Source organism: Pteronotus mesoamericanus, unplaced genomic scaffold, assembly GCF_021234165.1.
Source record: "Pteronotus mesoamericanus isolate MK-2021 breed Mesoamerican mustached bat unplaced genomic scaffold, CSHL_Meso_final contig_173, whole genome shotgun sequence".
Taxonomy (NCBI): domain Eukaryota; kingdom Metazoa; phylum Chordata; class Mammalia; order Chiroptera; family Mormoopidae; genus Pteronotus; species Pteronotus mesoamericanus.
In genome coordinates this window covers 15,028,131-15,033,467 of record NW_026555072.1, presented here as the reverse complement: position 1 = coordinate 15,033,467, position 5,337 = coordinate 15,028,131, and the positions used below count along the sequence as shown (strand labels likewise).

At 36.4% G+C, this 5,337-nt stretch overlaps 1 pseudogene; it reads left to right on the top strand.

Moving 5' to 3' along the window:
• Positions 1-3,375: 3,375 nt before the first annotated feature.
• Positions 3,376-4,400, top strand: LOC129065188 (tigger transposable element-derived protein 1-like; annotated as a pseudogene).
• Positions 4,401-5,337: the final 937 nt, after the last annotated feature.

Sequence of the window (5,337 nt, the reverse complement as noted above, 5' to 3'; positions counted from 1 at the left end):
TAGATATCTATAAAATTTAAATTTAAATTCTACATTGGTTTCTATTCCCAAAATGCTTTATCTTAATTTTGCTTTTTTTTTTTTTCAAGTTATTGCTTTGGAGAAACTCATTTAAGCAGTGAGTAATTATTGAAGGAAATTCTTCACCTTTAGAATAACTTATTTTACATGGTACAGAATCTCCCTTTTATTTCTCTCTCTTTATATTGTAGCTGTGGTAAGGTGTGTCAATTAGAGAGCAGTACATCCAATAGCCACTTCAGCTATCTTTTTAATTAGTCTCCAGAGTGAAAATTTCCAGAATGTTCGTATGCCTCTCCAAACACAACAAATTTTAAGCACAACTTTGCTCCATATATAGTATGTTTTTAAGCACATTAGCTCTGTGCTAAGAAATTTTCTCAAAACACAAATTAAGTATATTTTGCAATCCCAATCTTTGAAAACAATATGTGGCCTTAATTCTGCTACATCCCTAAGCATCTTTAAACACAAAATATTTTTAGGCCCTCTTTATCTGCTCTCCATCTTATAGTCCAGTTACTATAGCTCAAATGAAAACTTTTTAATGATCTAATCCTCCTACCTCCTCAAGAGCCCCCTCCCCAACACAGTTATATCTTGCAATGGTCCCGGAATCACCTAAAATATAGCAAAATTTCTACTTTCCTTAGCAAGGCATGAATGGCCTCCAAAGCCCGGTCCCCGTCTATCTTTCCAGACTTAGCTCACAACACTTCTGTCTTACAATTTAAGCACTAGCAAAAGCAATGGTAACTTCTCTCTTCTGGTTTGCCATGTCTTCTTCACCCTTCCTTACTATTTTCTATGGGCAAGTGTCCATTTTCTCCCTGTTGCAGTCTGTGCAGGGCTTTATAATCTCACTCCCCTCGCTTTATTGTAATTTTTGATCCCCATGCAACAAGGCCTATGTCATAGACACGTTTCCATCATAAATTTTAAGCTCTGACAATTCACTGATATGGTGTTTTTCCTCGAAATTCACAATAACAGCAATAATATTTTGAAGAGTTCATGCATACATTTCTACATATACACAGTCAAACATATGATATCAGAGTGTTCCGAATTTACAATAAGGTCATAGTGAGTATGTCAAACTGAGTTACATTTTTTCAAAGTTAAATATTTCCCTTTTTATTGATATAATTGACATGTAAAAATTGTGTCAGTTTGAGGTATACAATGTGTTAGTGATACATTTATATATTGCAGTCCGATTACTACAATAGCTCCTTTTTGAATTAAGTTTTTTTTTCTATAGAAAATACAGGGATACACTATAACATCCAAAAGATACAAAATGGTAAATTTCAAAAATGGTCTCTCTTCCTTAAGTTTCCTTCAGTTAGCCAGTTCTTTGCAAAGACAATATTGCTACTAGGTACTTGTGTATTTCTAGATTTTTCAAGCTTTTTCAAAGATTTTATATATATATATGCATGTATATGCATACACATGCACACGCACACGCACGCGCGCACGCGCGCGCGCACACACACACACACACACACATAATTTCCTTTCCATAAGGCAACATTCTTCTAATATTGAGAGGGAGAAAGAGAACTGACTTTAATGGAAAGGAAAGGTAAAATTTAGCCCCCTTTCCCCCCATTAGCCTCCTGCATAGGGTTGGCATTATGTGTACAATATATTTACTCGCTTTGTTCTTCTAATGCTGGGCTTTGCCTATCAGAGCTTTTAAGAATTCCTATTAAAGAGCGATTCTACTTACTTCCTGTGCTAGAGACCTAATATATCTTACATTGTCAGGTGCTGAGCATGGAATAGGTTGTATTTGTGAGCACATTATTGTTGAATTCTGGATTCTTTGAAATTTTCCTCCAATGCTCTAAATCGGCCTGTTGTATTGCTCTTGTATTTTGTTTACACCTAGCATAGCTGAATCCCCATTTAATTTTCTTCTGTTAGGCTTATTTTTCTGTACTAAAGCTTCTCTTGATTTTTGGTAACTTAGAGAAAAGACCATTAGAGCTAGATTTATGTTTTTCATATATAAATTCATCCAATCTGCATTTTAACTGTTTGATTCTGTTACGACGTGACTAATTACAGATTGGTAAGAACCACTACATCAGATGGATTTGTTGAATAACCAAGTCAAAGTCAATGGTTTCAAATAATCATTGATTATTAGAAGACCTGGGGTAGGGGGTGGGTCACCTGGTTTAGGTTAGACCGAGCTGGGTGGCTCTGTAGTTGGGCTCCTTTACATGTCTGTGGATTGACTTGTACACCCTAAGTTAAGGGTCAAGAAGCTTAGTTGTGAGCTCAATTCCATATGCCTTGAATCCATGAACTCTAAGCAACCCTAGCTAACTCAACTCCACCCAATCTAACTGAAGACTGTATCAGTGTGGGTCCTCTATGAAGCAGATAGAAAGAATGTATTGAACACGCAAGAGATTTATTGAGAGAGATGCTTCTGAAGGATAAAGGGGAACGGAAACAGGGCTAGATGGGAAGAGTCTTCAAATTGCAATGCAGTTCTGACCCCTGTGAAAGCGGAGAAAGAAAGAAGGGAAATGTGGTAGAAAGAACGTCATTCAGACTGCAGTGCTGCTTTGAGAAAGTCTTGGCTAGATGGATGGGGAATCCCAGGACACGGAGGCCCATTTGAGGAGTCGCCTGGGCAGGAATGGTCTGGCTCCTGTAAACCCACTTTGTTCAGTCACTGGCTGGAACCAGCCTCAGAATAGTGTAGCCTTCACAAGAATACTGAGGTAGAGCCAAAGGGCTTCTTAGCTGCAGGCTTTCAGCAAATTAGTCTTCTTTCACATTCTCTTTTGAAGGGAAATTTGAGTGATACAACTTAATGGTAGCTACTAAGATCCTTTCCAGAAAAAAAAAAACACATTAGAATTTCTCTCAATAAATAAAGGCTAAACTCATGGATTTATTCTGTATTATATAGAGTCTAAACTGGTACTTCTTGATTAATAAAGCCATAGGAGAAAAAGAATAACAAAGTTTTTCTGGGAGAATGAATTATATGTGTTCTTGATAACTTGGTAAGTTAAAAACAAACCCCACAATAGCTACCAAAATACTGATGAAGAACAATGTTAGAAGACTAGCACTGCCTAACTTAAGAACTACAAATTTACAGTTACAAGTAGTCATGGGGATGTAAAGTACAGCAGAAGGGAAGTGGTAATAATATTGTAATAACTATGTATGGTGCCGGGTGGGTTCCAGGCTGATCGGGGGATCAATTCATAACTATATAAATGTCTAACCACTATTCCGTATACCTGAAACTAATATAATATCAAATGTCAACTTAATTGAAAAATAAATAAATTTGAAAAAAGATGAAGCGATTTAAAAAATTGTGCTAAAGCTACTCTGCCTGTGCTCTTTAAATGGAACAGCAAAGCCTGGATGGCAGCATGTGTGTTTACAACATGGTTTATTGAATAGTGTAAGCCCGCTATTAAGGTGTACCGCTTAGAAATGTCCTTTCAAAGCATTACTGCTCATTGACATTGCATTTGGTCACTTAAGAGCTCTGATGGAGATGTACAAGAAGATTAATGTTGTTTTCATGCCTGCTTACACAACACCCATTCTGCAGCCCATGGATCAAGGAGTAATTTCAACTTTCAACTCTTTTTTAATCTAAGAAATACATTTCATAAGGCTATAGCTGCTATAGGTAGTGATTCCTCTGATGGATCTGGGCAAAGTAAATTGAAAATCTTCTGAAAAAGATTCAGCATTCCAGGTGCCATTTAGCATATTTGTGATTCATGGGAAGAAATCCAGCTAAAAACATGAACAGGAGCTTGGAAGAAGTTGATTCCAACCCTCATGGATGACTTGGAGGAGTTCAAGACTTCAGTGGAGGATGTAACTGCAGATACAGAGGAAGTAGTAAGAGAACTAGAATTGGAAGTGGAGCCTGAAGATGTGACTGAATTGCAGCAACCTCATGACAAAATTTTAACAGATGAGGATTTGCTTCTCATGGATGAGCAAAGAAAGTGGCTTCCTGAGATGGAATCTATTCCTAGTGAGGATGCTATAAAGATTACTGAAATGACAACAAAGGATTCGAATATTACCTAAACTTAGTTGATAAAGCAGCAGCTATAGGATTTGAATTTGAGAGGAGTAACTCCAATTTTGAAAGTGTATCTATTGTGGGTAAAATGCTATCAGACAACATCACATTTTACAGAAAAGCTATTTGTGAAAGGAAGAGTCAATCAATATGGCAAACTTTATTGTCACCTTATTTTTAAAAATTGCCACAGCCACTCTAACCTTCAGCAACCACCACCCTGATCAGTCAGCAGCCGTCAACGTGGAGGTAAGACCCTCCACCAGCAAAAAGATCCTGACTCACTGAAGGCTCAAGTGATGGTTAGCATTTTTTTTAGCAATAAAGTAAGTTTAAATTAAGATATGTACATTGTTCTTTTAGACATCATGCTATTGCACAGTTAATAGATAGTAGTACAGTATAAACATAACTTCTATATGCACTGGGAAACCAACAAATTTGTGTTACTCTCCTTATTGTGGTATTCATTTTATTGCCATTGTCTGCAACGGAACCCACAGTATCTCTGACGTATGCCTGTAGGACTTTTAGAATACAGCATAGGAGAAAACCTAGGTGACCTTGGGTTTAGCAATGATTATTTAGATACACCACAAAAAACATGGTTCATAGAATAAAACAATTGATAAGTTGGATTTCACTGAAATTAAAATGCTCTACTCTGTGAAACACACTGTTAGCATAAAAAGACAAGCTACTGACTTGGAGAAAATCTTTTTAAAACATGTATCTCATAAAGGATGGGTATGCAGACTATAAAATGAACTCTTAAAACTCAGCAATAAGCAAACAACCTAATTAAAAATGACAAAAGGTCTGAGTAGGCACCTCACCAAAGAAGTTAAACAGATAGGAAATAGGCACATGAAAAAATGTCACCATTATATGTCACTAGAAATTGCAAATGAGATAACTACAAACCTATTAGAATGGCTAAAATGAAAAAGAAATACCCCAGTAATACAGAATGCTGGTGAGGATGTAGAACAGCAAAATTCTCATTAATTGCTGATAGGAATGCAAAATGGTACCGCCATTTTGGAACACAATTTGGTAGTTTCTTTCAAAACTAAACATTGTCTTATCATACAATCCAAGTCACACTTCTAGGTATTTAGCAAAATGCGCTCAAAACTTATGCCAACACAAAAACTTTTACATGAATGCTTATTACAGCTGTACTCATAATTATAAAAAACTGGAAGCAACAAAGATGTCAATAG